The sequence below is a fragment of the Sorex araneus genome, chromosome 4 (genome assembly GCF_027595985.1).
Source record: "Sorex araneus isolate mSorAra2 chromosome 4, mSorAra2.pri, whole genome shotgun sequence".
In the NCBI taxonomy this organism is placed as follows: domain Eukaryota; kingdom Metazoa; phylum Chordata; class Mammalia; order Eulipotyphla; family Soricidae; genus Sorex; species Sorex araneus.
Window position 1 is genome coordinate 75,844,445 of NC_073305.1, and position 15,637 is coordinate 75,860,081.

Here is a 15,637-nt window from a genome sequence, read left to right on the forward strand (position 1 = left end):
TCCGACTCCCCCAAGTTCCTCCTCCCACACCGCGAACACAATCCCGCCAGGTGCCCTCCCCCCGCACCCCCTAGCAAGCCATTTCGTTTTGTTGACAATCTAATTTGTCCGGATAATTGCCTCGACTTTGCACTTCGCTTCGGCCCGTTTGGATCGGGCCCGGGGCTCCTCCTTTATTGGCTCGCGGAGCACTTTAAGGGAAATTCCCCTTCCGGAGAGGGAGGCAGCGCGCGCCCGAGGGACGACGGTTCACAAAGCCTCGAAAGGAGCCTCCCCAACTTCCCCGGGGTTCCAAGGGCCCATTCCCAGCTCGCACGCAGCGGGTCGCCGAGGCGGGGCCGGGGCTGGTACCCAGGCCCGGAGCTCGGGCTGCGGAGCGCGGCCAGCCCGGAACCGCGGAACCGCGCGCGAGCGGGTTCCGACGCTCCCGGGCCTCCGGAAAGCGGAGAGTCGGCCAAGCGCGCCGCCGGGCCCGGGGGTCGCCGCGCCCCCCCGACCCCTTCCCTCCGCACCGCGGCCCCGGGCCCCCAGCGCTCCGGCCCCGAAACTTTGGTCCACGTGGTCTCCCCTGGCGCAGCCGGCCGGCGGCCCGGCGCGCAGAAAGTCGCTGCACCTGCTTTAGGCGGATTGTGGTAGCGCTCGAAGTTGGTCTCCCCTCCCTCCGCCGCTCCCTCCTCCTCCTCGCCGCGCTCCCTCCTTCCCTCCGCCCGCCCCGCGCCGCCTCCGCCCCGCGCGCCGCCCGCGCCGCCCGCCGCCCGGCTCAGTCGCAGCCCCTCGGAGTCGGGAGCCGGCCGGCCCTGCGGAGCGGACAGCGCGGCCGGCCGCCCGGGCCGAGCCCCCCGAGCCCGCGGGCAGCGCGCGGCGCAGGCGGCGGCGCAGGCGGCGGCGGCGGCGGCGCGGTGGGGAGGAGCCCGGGCCGGAACCAGGGCCGGGCCGGGGGCGGGGACGCCGGGGTCCCGGAGCCCCGCGGCGAGCGAGCGGGCGGGCAGGCAGCGGCGCGGGCGGCTCGGGAAGGCGGACGGGGCCGAGCGGGCCGCGCTGCCCACCCAGTGCCATGGCCCGGCGGGGCTAGGGCGCGGACGGGAGCACGCCCGGGGCGGCCCCGGCGGGTGGCGGCGGCGGCGGCGGGCCGGGCGGCGACCCGAGGGCCCCATGCCCCGCGCGCGCTGACGGGCCGGAGCCCGCACGGAGCGGCCGGGCCGGACAGGTAGGTGGGGGCCGGGCCGGGGACGCGGTGGGGGCTGGGCCGGCGCGCCGACCAACTCCCTTGGCTCGCGCACTCTCGCGCCCGCTCGCTGGCTCACTTTGTGTTTGCAAACTGCCCGCCGGAGACGCGCCGGGCGCCGGGAGGAGCCGCGGCCCAGGCCGGCGCACTTTGTTCCCGCCGGGGCCGGCGGCGGCGCCCCGACCCCGCGCCGCGACACCCCGCCCCCGGCCGGGGGCCCCCGCCTCCCGGAGCGGCCGGGGGGAACAGGTGGGGGCTCGGGCGCGGCGGCGGGAGCCGGGCGGGAGCCGGGGGGCAGTCCGAGGTCGGCCGGGCGGGGGGGGTGGGGGCAGCCGCGAAGGCCACCGAGGCCCGCCCTGCCCGGGGGATCCGGGCCCCGCCCCCTCCGGGCCCCACCGCAGCGAGTGGGGTGTCAGGGGGCGCGACACCCCCCACCCGCCCTGAGTCGGACAAAGAGTACTTTCCGGGCCGGGCTGGTCCGGGCTGGGGAGGAGAAATGGCCAAGTGGGCACCCCCCCCAGCCGCCCGCCAGTCCAGGGTTGCCCTCCAAGACGCATGGGGTTGGACGGCGGGGGTCGACCGGTGGGTCCCGCGCGCCGCGTCGTCCCGGGTCCTGAATCCACTCGTTTGCTTGGGGCTCACCCCGGAGCTAGTGGGGCCTGTCCCCCGGTCCCCCGGGCAGCGCGGGATAGAGCGGAAAACTTCTTGGGGACTTGGGAGCGTCTGGAGACGGCCCGGGCGGTTTTGTGCGCCCGAGCAGTGGCGCGGAGGGACCCATCTGGACGAAACCTTGACGCACCCGGTTCTGGGAAAGCCCCTGCCCCTCCGTGCGGCGGGGAAAAGGGGGGTGGTAGGTCCGTGGGCCACCTGGGAAGTGTCCCGCGGTGATCAGGCGGAGATGCGAGCGTCTTCTCCCCTCCAGCAGACTCTCCCCTCCACCGGACGGTCATCTCGACCCCCCATCTCCCGCGCGGCCACCTTTGTAATCCGCGGCCACCCCACGCCGGCGGCGCTGCCCGCGGCACCCAGCAAACTAACTTGAGCTGCCGCAGTCGCGCCAGCACGCGGGGCGCCCTGCGCCCCGCGCGAGCCGGGTCGGGCGGAGGACCGTGTGTTTTCGCGGGAAGCGGATTCTAAAGCGCAGGCCCTCCTCTCCCACTGGGGCGACCTCGTGAGCCCCTCTGCTCGGGCCAGGAGGGACAGGAGGCTTGGGGTGGCGGGAAGAGCTGGGGCAGTGCGCAGTCGCTGGCCCCGAGGACCCCCTTCCCGTTCTAGCTTGGCGTCTCCTAGCAGCTGCTGGTGGTCATCGCAGTGGGTGCCTGAGTTGGAGGCTTCTGGATGGCAGATTGATGGCCAGGGCTGGAGTAGGGGCCCCAAAGCAGTAAACCCGAGCCTGAAGCTGTCATCCCGGCCGTTTCTGAGAAAGCCCAGGAGCCTTTTGGCCCGATGCGGGTTTTTGAACTTCATGCGCGCTTTTGGAGCGCCCCGCGTTGCTTGTCCCGGCCCATGCCGCGTTGGATCCGGCGTTGAGGGCTCCCCCAGGGCAGCCAGAGTTGAACCCTAACACGGGACCAGGATCCCTGTCCTCCCTGGAGAAAGCCAGGACAGCTGTAGGTCTGCCGGGCCGGCACAGGGTCTGACCAGGCCGCGACGGATTTGAAACTAGAGAGAGGCTCATTTTCCACGCAGGTCGCCCCACCGAGCCCCAGCATACCAGCCCCTGCTCCTGGGGAGCCAGGGGGTGGGCCCAGGGCCCCAGGAGGGTCTGGCCCAGCAGCGCCCCGTCCCACATGGCCGAAAGCACGTTGGGAAAGGGGAAGTTTGCCAGCTGTGTATGTGAGTGTGTTGTTTTCATATGATAAACTTTTGTCCGGGGTCTGCTGGCCCTTTGTTAGCAGTAGGCTGTCTGTCTGTCGGGAGGTTTAGAGAATTCGGCACTTGGGCTGATGTTGGCTCCTGGTGAGCTAGGGGCTGGGGGCTGATGTGAGTTTCTGAGAAGCAGAGCTCGGGGGGTTAGACGGGGCCCTGCATCTGGTCTCTTTCCACTCTCGTCAGTGGGTTATGCTTGTGGAGGAAGTGGCACTCTGGATGTCTGTCCGGGAAGGGCTGAGTCTCTCTCTCCCTGTGAGCGGTTGGGTCCCCACCTTGCCTGGTCCCAGCCGTGGGACTCTCTCCTGAGCCGCTTTGTCCTCCCGGTCCTCCCGGTCCTCGGCAGGTTTCCTGGGAGCTGGGGAGTTGGGGGACCCCCGAGGGAGTGCAGGCAGCAGGGAGGAGAGGGGCTACAGAGCAGATTGGGCTCAGCTAGCAAAAGGACCTACCCTACTAGGTCCTCTCTGTGGGTCCCCTTCTCATGCAGACCCCCCAGATTCACCTCTCCCTCCCGAAGCTTCCTTTCTGGCTTGAGCAGGTAAGTCCTTTCTTGCCAGGAATGCGCATACCCTTCCCAGGGCCCCTACTCCAAACACCCCTCTTCCTCCGGGAGGAAAAGGGGGTGGGGATGGAGGAGGCTCCTTTTGATCCATTTATTCCCCCAGATGCTTTGCAGAGCCCCTTAGCAAGTCTGGGCCACCGTAGTGCCCAGGCAGTGAAGGCTGGGGTATGCACTCTGCACCCCACATTGACAGATGAGGAGCAGGAGGTAGGAGCTGGTGTCTGCCTCCACGCGGACATGTGACAGGGAGGGAGGAAGGGGCTTCCCACCTAGAAGCCTTCCTGGCATGCTGCATTCCTGGCCCCCCACCCTGCTGCGTCCTCCCATCCACCCTCCCCAGCATTGCCAGGGATGTTTGCCTGTTTCTCCAAATTCGCAGGCACCTCCGGGTCCCTCCGAGAGGCATGAGGTCCCCACATTCCTCCTCTTCCAACTCCCTGTATCGTCCTCTCCACCTTGGCTGGCTCAAGCCAGGCCGCTGCCGTCCCAGCTCCGAGGCCCAGGGCTGGCCCGGTGCTGTCTGGTGGAGGGCGGAAGCATCACCACCTCCAGTAGCACCTGCAGACCCGTTTCCAGGCCCCTGGAACCCGGGGAGCAGGCACTCGGGCTCCCGGGGGGACCAAACACGAGTGGGAGCGGCTTTGAGAGCAGTGCCACACAGGGCGCTCGGCACGGCCCCGAGTTTTCTCCTGTGGAAAGTAGGTCAGTTAGAGCTGTCGCGGACAGCCACGTTGGGCACTGCCGGGGGAGCGTCCTCGGAGGCCATTGCACCGTGCCTGGCACAGGTCCTGCTCACCAAGGGGTGACTTATTACCAGGGCCCGTGTCAGGCGTGTTCCTGGATGTGCTCGAGGATCAACGTCTATTTTATAGGTGGCGAACTTCTGTTAATTTCTATTTTATGGACGTGGCGTCCAGAGAGAAGCAGCTGCCCGTCTGTGGTCGCACAGTTAGTGGGTGGTGCGCTGTGACACGTGTTTGGGGCTCCTGATTCCCAGGGCCCCTAGCAGGGCTGGAGCCCCTGCTGGGCGGGGGGTGGGGGGTGGGGGGGCTGCCAGGAGCCTGGAGAAGCCTGGGTGCCCTTTTCTGTCTTCCTGCTAATGGGGGCAGGTCTGGCTGCTGCTCCCACCGGCATAAACACCTCCCCCCCCATCCAGGTCCCCCGCTGTTCCACCCAGCCCCCAATTTCTGCCCTTCCCACTGTGTGCATGGCGACCTGTGAATAAATGGAAGGGCAGGTCCCAGGAGAAGTGGGGCATGGTGGGTGGGTGTGGGGGGGCTCCACCTCGGCTCCAATAGGGAGATTTCTGGGTCACTAGAATCCCCTTATGGAGGACAGGTTGGCACCCCCACCTCAATATGGGGTATGGCCCCTCCTTCCCCAAGTCGAAACCAAGAACAAACTTCCCTGGAGCCTGAAGGGGCTGGCTCCGGCGTCCCTGGGAAATGCACAGCTTCACGCACCGCGCTGTGTGGCCGCTCGCAGCCCGCGTGGCACCTGCAGCGGGACACACCTGCCTGAGCGGGGAACCCAGAGCTCGGAGGCACAAAGGGCGCCTGCCTGCTTGCACAGGGACCACCACTGGGCCGTGGCGCCCCCGCTTCCTGCCCCGCCCCCTCCCCACCCCACCCCCAGGCCCTGCTCCAGTGCACTGTGACGCCAGGCCACTCCTGCCTGGACCCCAGCGGCTCTGCTCACTTCCCTGGGACCCAGACCCAGGCCCAGTGGAAGTCTTTGGAGCTGAGACCAGAGGGCTGGGGGCTGTGGTGTGGGGGGCAGAGGTAACTGGTGTCCCCCCTCCCCTGCTTTAGATGGGAGGGAGGAGGAGGGGATGTGCCCACTGGAGTGTGCTTGGCACACAGGAGGAACAGGCGCTGCCCCCCGAGGGGCATGGCCTCCTGAACAGGGGTCAGGTGGGGCCCTAAGACTTTTATTTTTTTCTAAAAGGAGTGTTTACTTGGTGCGGGAACAAAGTGCAGCACTCAAACTGGGCTTGGCCAGTGGAGCAGGAGGGACCCCGAGTGGCCGAGTGCTGACTCCAGGGCCCAGACTCCTCCTCATCTGGTCTCTGTAGCCCCGGGAAGCGACGCCAGGGGGGCCAGGAGGGGGCTGCAGGGCCGCTGGAGCCTGGAGGGCAACATCCTTGAGCTAGGGGTGAGCCCAGGTGCCTAGAGTGGGGGCTGGACTTGCAGGAGGGGCTCCCCCGGGGCTCTGTGACCCCAGGCATGTCGCTGCGGGAACGCGCAGTGCCCTCTCCCTGATGCCCGTCTCCTGGGGGCTTCTCCCTTTGTTCCCTGGAGGCGCGGGGCTGCAGAGGCTCCAGAGTGGGGCACTGTGGACCAGTGTGTGGGGCTGGGGGTGGCCTGCTCGTGTCCTCCTTCCCAATTAGACAGCAGAGCCTGATTAAAAGGGGGTGCTGCCTGCCCCCTCCGCCCGATCCCCATCATCGAGATTTCCCTTCATCAGAATCTCACATCCTCCAGAAATTAATTTGATGCCTCTTGTTATCAATTAATTGAATCTCGCCGGGAGAGAGCGCTCAGCCAGGCGGGCTGCCGCCTGGTCCCCCTCACACCCCGGACAGCCTCCCCTCTCCCGCTGTTGCCTTCTCTTCTGCCTCGATTTTTAATTTTACTTATTTTCTAAAATAAAACCACTGCTGCCTGCGAGCCCTTTTGTCTGGTTCGGCCCAGCTGTATTTGCCCACCTGGGACCTGCACGCCCGAGGCCAAGGCCAGACAGGGGAGTACCACTCTCCTGGGCCCCCTACCCGTGCCTCCTTAAATCAACAGAACCTCACCCTTGGGGAATTTGGCCCTGACCCTGACCCCATGAACTTCAGGGCCTGCTGGTGAGAAACTTGGGGAGAAGATCTGGGGAAGGGGGGGCCTGATCACTCCCAGAACCTACCCCCGCCCCCGGCCACCGTAGGTCAGGGACCAGCCAGTCTTTGCCTCGTAAAGATTTCTTTTTCTCTTGTAGATTGTTTTTGACCCTGGCAGGCTGCCCCATTACATGTAGGGGCAGAGGACACAGTGTGTCCAGTACCAGGCCAGGCATTCCAAGGGACAGGCCCGCAGCATGTCCAAGGACACTTGGAAGCCTCCACTCTACCTCCTGGAGAAGGAAGGTTCTAGAAGATAATCGTTCTGGGAAAGGATGGTCGCAGGCATGAGGTAGAGCTTGGTGGTCACTTGTTTGTTGTACCCCCCAGTCTCCTGACGGGGCACTTTCCAATTGCCTTCGGGTGACAGGCCCAGAGGGGTCACGTAACTTGCCTAGGGTCACACAGCTAACTGGAACCCATTGCCTTAGAAAGCTGACCATGAGGGCTGAGGTGACAATGTGGACGAACTTCACCCCTGAAGGGTCTTATTGACCCATATACGATTATTTATAATCCCAAATGGCACAGAAATGGCCACAGTGGACTGCTGTTGCAGGCCTCTAGCCCTGACCACATGGAACCCACGTTTCTGTGAGGTACCACAGACTGGGGGTCTCTCCACCAGAGAGAGAGGCCCTGGTCTGCAGGATCAACGGTGAGGAGGGTGGTGCCGGGTCTGTCCCGTAGCTCAGGGCCCCCTTGAACTCCTCGTCCTGCCCGGAGCCCTCACTGCGTTTCCACCCAGCTCCCTGGCCCGGGTTCCCTCTCCACCCTGGGGGCACTACCCCTGTGAGCCTCTCTGGAAAGTCCTTGCCCTCCACCTGTGCTTCAGACTCACTCTGCCTTTTGCCCTGGGGGAGGGCGACATCTTCCCCCCACCCCATGGACAGGCAGGGGGAATTAGGGGAGATGCTCAGACCATCAGGAGCACTGGGGAAGGATGCTCCGTGTGGAGTGCTTGGCGGGGCCAGGCTCTCGGCGCCCCTAAAGTTGGTGCCCAGGATCCTCCGGTGGATGCCATACTTCAGTGCCCTCAGGGGGATGAGGGGGGCACAGCAGAGAGCCAGCCAGCAGCCTGACCGGCAGGAGCCGCCAGGTCCACGGGCACCCTGAGAACCAGGCTCCAGATGGCCACTTGGGCCCAGGGTGGGTTGTCCCCACCCCTTCAGCAGTCGGCCCCCCACGTAAGACGTCACTATTTAATTAGCCAGCTCTGATGAACCAAACTTGGCATTCGCTCCTCTTGCCCTCATCTTTCCCAGCGCTGAATCAATGGCTTTGATATGCTAATTAGGGAGTAATTTAATTTCAAAAGGCCGCAATTAACAAGGGTGTTGTGGACATGCTGTAGTTAAGCGGAGTAATCTAATTTGCATTAGTAACAAGCAGGGACTAATTAGAAGCTTAATTAGACACTTAGATGGCTCTTATGTTTACTTTCTTAATGAGATGGAGTGGGATCTTTGGATCTCTCTTTTTTTCCCCCTCCTTTTCTTCCTATTGTTAATTCTTCCTTTCGGGCTCAGTCCTACTGAGTTGTGGAGGGAGGCCACCTTGCTTCGGCCGGCCCCGGTAGGAACACTGGGGGCCAGAGTCAGGAGCTGGGGGCTGGGGGTGGGGGTGTCGCTGACTGCTCACCGCTCTCTGGGTCTTGCTGCTGGGGGAGAGAGGCGAGGGGGGTATAGGAAGACAACTGGTTTAGGAGTCAGGAAAAGCCCTGTGACATGGGGCTCTTTCCTGAGAGCTGGGGCAGAGGACAGGCAGCGAGAGAACTGTGAGGCAGAGTCGTCGTTAACTAATGAACCTTTCCCACGTCGTGTGCCCAGGCCTCATTTCCTTATCACTCGGAAGTCACCTCGGACAGGGACCCCCCTCCTCCAGCGCACCCCATCCCTGTCCCCCAGGGTCTGTTGAACATCACATTTGTCGTGTTGCCTGCCTTGTGTTAAACTGAGGTGTAGAGCGGTTCCAGGGGCTCCAGCCTCGCGGGGGCATTTCGCCAGATGCTGGCTTTTGCCCGAACAGCTCAACTCTATGCCCGCACCCTGGCACCCAGTGCCGGGGCTGGGTGAGAAAGCCGGCTCCCAAGGTCTTTGGAGAAGGCGCTTGAGAATGAATGAATGAATGAGTGAATGAATGAATGGTGGGGAGTCACTCAGAAGGCCAAGGTTGTCCGACGTCCCGGGCCGTGAGTGTGTGGCTGCAGAGTTGCAGCATGGGTACCAGCTGTGTGGACGCTCTCTCGAGCCCTGGCCAGGCTGCCCCCTGCCCTCTGGAACATGCGTCCCGAGCGCCGGAAGCACTGCATGCGCTCCAGTCAGTCAGAACCGGGGAAGCGCCCGCGTGTCGGGCCCGGGGGGATTGGGGAAGTCAGTTCTGGAACCTGCAGCCCATTCAAGCAACTATGTGACCACTAAAAACTGTTGCTTAAAATATTTGAAGTCATATGGAAGTGGTTACGATTGTAAGTGGTGAGTGGAAAAATAGGAAAATTCAAACCATGTTCCGATTATGACCCCGGTTTTACTTTTTAAATGTTTATATGCCAAAAGAGAGTGAAAATGGACTGACAAGGAGGGGACTGCCCCAGAAGGCTAACGCTCTGGGTGGTGAATTTATAGGTTCCAATCTCCCCACCCGCCCTGGTTACACCCGCCTCTCCCCCAGGTTTAAAGTGTCCTACAAAAGGACATCTGTTACTTTGTGATTGGAAAACAGAATGATTGGACCTTGGGAGTGAACCTGGAACGGACAGCTGAGGTTGGCCCCTCGCCTCCAGGACTGGGCCCAGGCGCTGGCACGTCCACCCTCACCCTGCCCTTTGAACTGAGCTGCACAAGCCCGGTGTTATGTGGCAGGAGGGGCTTTTAGTGGTCTTTTAGATTGTATGGGGGTGGGGTGGGGTGGGGCTTGGGGTTAACTCCCACCTCTGTGCTTGGGCATTGCTCCCCAGTGCCAGGGATTGAGCCGGGGTCAGCCACGTGCAAGGGAAGTGCCTTCATGCATCCACGCTGGTGCGTGCCACAGGTGGCTCACGCTTGGATGTGGTTTAATTGCCAAATTGTAGTGCCACATCAGCAGGTCAAGCCTCGTGCCATCCCTCCTGCCCTGGAATGGCCCTGTGTGGGGAGAATCTCAGCGAGGCGTGGGAGGGAAGGAGGCCTGGGGCCTGCTTCTAGCCCTCTGCAGGGCGTCCCAGAGTCGGAGGCAGGGTCTCGGGGGGATCTGCCAGGCTGAGGGGGCGGTGGACAGATGCTGAGGGTCTGCTCAGGGGATCCTAGTGCTCAGTGACTCATCGCCTGGCCTTGGGGACCCAGTTTGGATGAAACCTCTGTGCCATGTCTCACTTTCCCCAAGTGTTAAACAGAGGGCTGCGATGAGGACAGTCTTCAAGCCATAGCCCCCTCAGGGCTGGGAGGTAGGGGGCTTTCTGGAACCCCTACACCAAGAGTATTTCCTTATCTCTGTTCCCTTAAAAAAAACAAAACAAAACCGATGTGGGGGCCGTAGGGTAGGGAGGTGTGGTGGGGTGCTGGGAGACTTTGGGCTACATCCCGCAGTGCTCGGGGATTACTCCTGCTCTGTGCTCAGGGACTGTATGTGGTGCCGGGGATCTAACTGTCCAGCTGGGGTTGGTCGTGTGCAAGGCAAATTGGTTTGTGTTTGTGTGCATGCATTTGTGTATTTTTGGTTGGTCGGCAAGCATCTTAATCCCTGCACTGTATCTCCAACCTCTGTATTTAAAGTTTTAAGGCCGGCGGCCATACTTGGTGGTACCTGGGGTTGCTCCTGGCCGTGCTTCTGGTTGGTGATCAGCCCCAGGGCTCCTGTATGCAAAGCTGTGCTCCAGCCCCTCTAGTGCTCCCTCTGGCCCAGCATGCAGTATACTTTGTTGTGGTTTTGGTTTTTGGCCCACACCTGGCAGTGCTCAGGGCTTACTTTGGGCTCTGCACTCAAGGATCCCTCCTGGTTGGCCCCGGGGCATCAGATGGGATGCCAGGGGTCGAACCCAGACTGCGCACAAGGCAAGCACCCCTACCTATAACTGTCTCTCTGGCCCACATGCAGTGTATCTCGATAGCACCAGAATCCAAAAAGGAGGATCAGTTGAGACTGGCCCCACACGGCAGATTCAGAAGTCAAGGCTCACTGAGTTCAGTTCACTGTTGAGTGTGTTAAGATTACAAGAGTGGAGAAGGGGGGCTGGAGTGATAGCACAGCGGGTAGGGCGTTTGCCTTGCACGCGGCCGACCCGGGTTCTAATCCCAGCATCCCATATGGTCCCCTGAGCAACGCCAGGGGTAATTCCTGAGTGAAGAGCCAGGAGTAACCCCTGTGCATCGCCGGGTGTGACCCAAAAAACCAAAAAAAAAAAAAAAAAAAAGAGTGGAGAAGGGCCGGCAGGGACAGTGGCGACTGAGTGGCCAGTGCGGCTGCCCCGTGCACTCCTCACCTGGGGGAGGCTTTGGGGCCTGAGCAGATGGGGAAGGTTGGTGCCTGGGCCCTGGGCTGGCGGGGCCTGAAATTCCAGAGCCCGTTGCTCTGAAAAGTCCCCTGTTTTCTGGCTATTAGCAAGAGCAAGTGAGAGCTAATAGCAGGAGGCTATAAAGGACGAGAAAGAAGGAAATAGAAAGTTTCTGGGTCCTGTTCTACGTGTGTCTGGCTCTGCATTCGTCACAGAGACCTCAGCTGGGTCAGGTCCAGAGTGGCTCTCCAGGAGGCCTATGCTGTTCCCGTCACGTCCTTCAGTGGTCTTCAAGCAACTCAGGGCTACACTGCCTTCATTTCCGTTTGGGGTTGTTTTGAGTGGGGGGGGTTTGGGTCATGCCAGCAGTACTCGGTGCTTGAAGGTCACTCTTGGTGGTTCTGAGGGATGACAGTGCCGAGGAGCAAATCTGGGCCTCCTGCATCCTAGGCAAGTGCTCCAGCCATTGGACTATCTGGCCCCCAGCTTTCATTTCTTTTTTTTTTTGGGGGGGTCACACCTGGCAATGCTCAGGTTTCCTCCTGACTCTGCATTCAGGAATTACTCCTGGCGGTGCTTGGGGGACCGTATGGGGGACCATATGACCTGGGAATCGAACCCGGGTCAGCCGCGTGCAAGGCAAACTCCCCTCGGTGCTATCTCCAGCCCCAGCTTTCATTTCTAAGCATAAATGTCATTTGCTCAAAGAGGCCTGCCTTTAACAACCCCCTGTCCTATCAAACTTAGATTCTCCTGTTTATTTTGTTGTTGCTGTTATTTGGGTCACACCACCAGTGCTCGGGAGTCATGTCTGGTTCCTCAGGAATCACTCCTGGCAGTGCTCGGGGGACCATACTGGATATTGTGGACTGACCCCGGGTGGACCATGCAAGGCGAGCGCCCTCTCTGCCGCACTCTCCCTCCAGCCCTCATTGCCCTGTTCGTTCTCCGCTCTCCCATGTGGCAGAGTTAATTTTGAGTGCATCTCTGTGTCTTCCTGTCTCCTCTTCTTCCCTTCAAGGGAACATAAACTCCAGGAGAGGCAAGCAGGGCCCCGGCCGGCCCCCCTGAGTCTGCATGCCTCGGGCCTGGCCCTCTGTAGGTGCTTAAGTATTTGTTAAACCAGTGAGTGAATGAAGGGTCGCTGCTGGTGGCATAAGCGGCTGGCGAGCCAGTGCAGGCAAAGGAGAATGACTTTGTTCCCGGTAAAAGTCCTATTAGTGGCTAATTAAAAAAAAAAAAAAAAACCTAGAAATGAAGGGCTGGGAAATAGGACTTCCAAATATTACCAGTTGTCCTCAGATGACTCCTGCATTTGAGGTTTGTGCTTGTGTTGTAAGCCTGCAGCGGGCAGGGACCACGTTTCCGTTTCCAGCAGGTAGATCCTCCCACCTGTCTTACTCAGCCACTAAATTCATGTCGAGTGAATAAATAAGCTTGGAGAGGAGCCCAGCTAATTTTGGCCATTTGAAGCACCTAAACTCAGGTCAGTGAGCAAGTCCGGCACATCGGAACCTTGTGTGGCCTGGGACCAGCAGCATGAAAATTGCCCAGCCTGCTCAGTACCCAGTGCGGGAGCCTTGGGCTGAGAGCCTGGCGCGTGGAAGTCAGAGCTTTCCTGGGAGCCTTTTTTTCCAGGGAGGGGACACAACCTGCCATGCTCAGGGGTGGCTCCATGCTTGGGTCTGTACTCAGGAAATCACTCCTGCCGAGTTGGGGGCCATCTGGTATGCTCAGGACCCAGCCCTGGCCGGCCATGTGCGAAGCTAGTGCCCTCCCCCCAGCGCCAGGGCGCAGGCCCCTCCTCCCAGCCTGTGTCCATTTCTTGCCACAAGCTCCAGTTCTCTTTTTGAGAAGCTGTTTTCAGGTGGCTGGAGAGCCCGTGCAGCTGTTGCTTTGCAAGTGGCGGACCTGGGTTCCATCCTTGGCAACCCAGAGCACTGCCAGGAATAATCCCTTAGCGCAGAACCAGGAGGAAGCCCTGAGCACAGTGGGGGTGTGGCCCGCAAACAAAAAAACAAGCAAACAAAAAAAAGCTTCAGCTTTTTCAGTCTCCCTTCTGATCTTTCTTGGACGGTGAAGATGGGGGAGGGGCCGGAAGGAAGGTCGACCACATTTCCCATTGGCTGGAGAAACGGGCCTCTCACTTGCCTCAGATCACACCGAAAGTTGGTGCAGGAGCGCCAGGGGCTGCCGCTTCCCTCGTGGCCGCGGGTTTCTGCACTCCCGCAGGCGCGGTGCAGGCACCTGGACTGGAGGGAACTGCGCCTTCTCTTTTCAGCGGGGTCCGTTATCCTTGCCCCAGCCCGCCCGCCAGCACCCTCGCGCCCTAAAGAGCAAAGGCGCAGAGGCGCGCGCGCTCTGCGGGGACGCGCGGGGGAGGGGCCGCCCCGCCCCGCCCCTCCCTCGCGGCTAAACTCCGGGCATCCATCAGTCTGTTAATTGCACTAATTAGAGATCGCGGAGGTGTTAATTGGAAAACCCTGGTATTGTGCCTGTTTGGGGAAGAAAACGTCAATAAAAATTAATTGATGAGTTGGCAGGGCGGGTGGCTCAGGTTCGCGGCGAGGCGCAGGGTGTCGTGGCAAATGTTACGGCTCAGATTAAGTGATTGTTAATTAAAAAGCTACGGTAATTAATACTCCCGACAGCATATGGGCCCGTGAAAAGGCACAAAAGGGTCCTCTCCCCAACCCCAGTCTCCTCTCTCAGGAGCACCCAGATGATCTTAAGTTTGGACCCAAGGTCCGTGGCTCTCACCACTTCCGGCAGGGAGGGGGACTGGGGCAGACCGCGTGTGCCTCCTTGCTGCCCTCCCCACACCCCCCTTTATCGGAGGACCTGGAGATTCGGGGATCCCTGAGCGGCCAGTGGCCCGCAGAGGCACCCCGCAGGGCGGAAGAGGCGGCTGCGGGCCCCAACTCGCTTCCTTCCTGCCTCACAGCGCCACCTGGGGTGCCAGGAGCTGCCGCCTGGCCCGCACATCCCTGATTAGAGAGCGAAAGCCAACTCTCGGAAGACCCTCACGTTGCCCCCAGTGGGTGCAGGAAGAAAGCGCAGGGCAGTGACAGGGGCCAGTGACTTGTCCAGGGCTGGGCAGCCTGAGGTCTGATGCTGCAGTGGTCAGAGCTGCTTTCTGCAGAGGGCAGACCTGGGTGGGGAAGGTGACAGGAATGCTGAGGGATCCCAGGGTAGAAACAGGTGGAGGAGAGGCCTCTGAGCAGGCTGGCCCGTGGGGCCAGAGGCCACTGGGCGAACTCCAGCTTCAATTTCCCGTGCAGTTTGACTGGGGAGATTCCTAGTCAAAAAACCTGCCCTGAGGGCTGGGTAGATAGGACCAGGTTAAGAAGCTGCCTTGTAGCGTTTTGATCTCCTGATTTGATCTCCCCCCTTTCTACCCCCACCCCCCAGAGCAGCCAGGGGCCACCCTGAGCACAGAGCCCCAGGGCAGACCCCATTATTGCTTGGTATTGCCCCAGTCCCCCCCCCCCCCCCACACACACACGGAGAAATCTGCCCAATCTTCTGGGGTAGGCTGGGGAAATGGCAGCCCAGAGACGAGGAAGGAAAGGTCTCACTTGGTGGTCTGCGGGTGCATCCGCTCACCCCAGAAGGGAAGTCTCCACCCTCCACCCCTGTAGACCTGCCTCCAGCACCCCGTTAAACTCCTGGCTGGCTCTGGGCCCCAGACACCTGAAGCCCGGTTGGAAGTCACATGGGAGCACCCGCCTTGCAGGTTTGGGTGGGTGAGAGCCTGGCAAGAGGTGAGAGGCCTGGAAGGAGGCAGAGCGTGCCACATGGGAATTAATGCCATTCACACACCCCGAGGAAATGACTTTTCAAATGCATATAATCTCAGGCATGCAAATGAGAAGCTTGCTTCACCCTGTTTAATATGAATGATCGGCCCTTGAATAGCTATTATTACACTCCACATTGCCGCAATTATGTCATTCACTGGGGGGTGCTCTGTACCCCCATAAAAAGGAAAGGGACACCTCTGTTTGCGCCCTTTATTTTTATTCTCCTTTCCCCCAAACTTCTTGTCTGATCTGTAACTCTGTGTGTGTGTGTCAGTGTGAGAGAAGGGGGCCCTCTCCTACTCCAGTTAGTGCGGGATTCTGTGGTGCAGACATACACCACCCCCTGGGGCTTGAGGCTTTGTCTCACCCCCACCCAGCCCGCCCCTCCCCAGGCCACGGCATTCTCAGATCTCCGAGAAGAGAAGTAAGACTGGGGTCCCAGCAGCACCAGGGCTCAAGGGAGAGGGAAGGGGCTCCATGTGCTGCTGGGAGGGATCCGGGTGGGTGGCTGGGGGGGAGAGGGGCTGCCAGGGGCTCCAGCCGGTGGAAGCCGGCGCCCACCCCATCCATCATTTGACAGCCACCGGCCCTCTAGCTGACATGGCCATTAAGGCCCGAGACTGAGCGCTCAATCTCTTCCAGACCGTTGCCCCCAGCCTCCCCCTCTCCCCGGGCCCAGCTCCTCAGAACCTTCCAGGAGAGGGAGGCGGAGGCAGCGGACAAACGTGGGCTACTGGGTGGGGGGGGGCCGCGTGGGTCCACCGGGACTGAGCCCCCTGGAGTGAGAGGAGCCACGGGACTGAGCCCCCTGGAGTGAGAGGAGCCA

General features: G+C 61.4%; 1 protein-coding gene across 3 annotated transcripts in view; it reads left to right on the forward strand.

Annotated features, from left to right (window-relative positions):
• Positions 1-931: 931 nt before the first annotated feature.
• Positions 932-15,637, forward strand: part of FOXP4 (forkhead box P4) — a 41,777-nt gene continuing 27,071 nt past the window's right edge. For all 3 annotated transcript variants that reach the window (XM_055136023.1, XM_055136024.1, XM_055136026.1), the window contains exon 1: positions 932-1,207. The gene's annotated coding sequence lies outside the window, so the exon portion shown is untranslated. The remainder of the gene's footprint in view (positions 1,208-15,637) is intronic.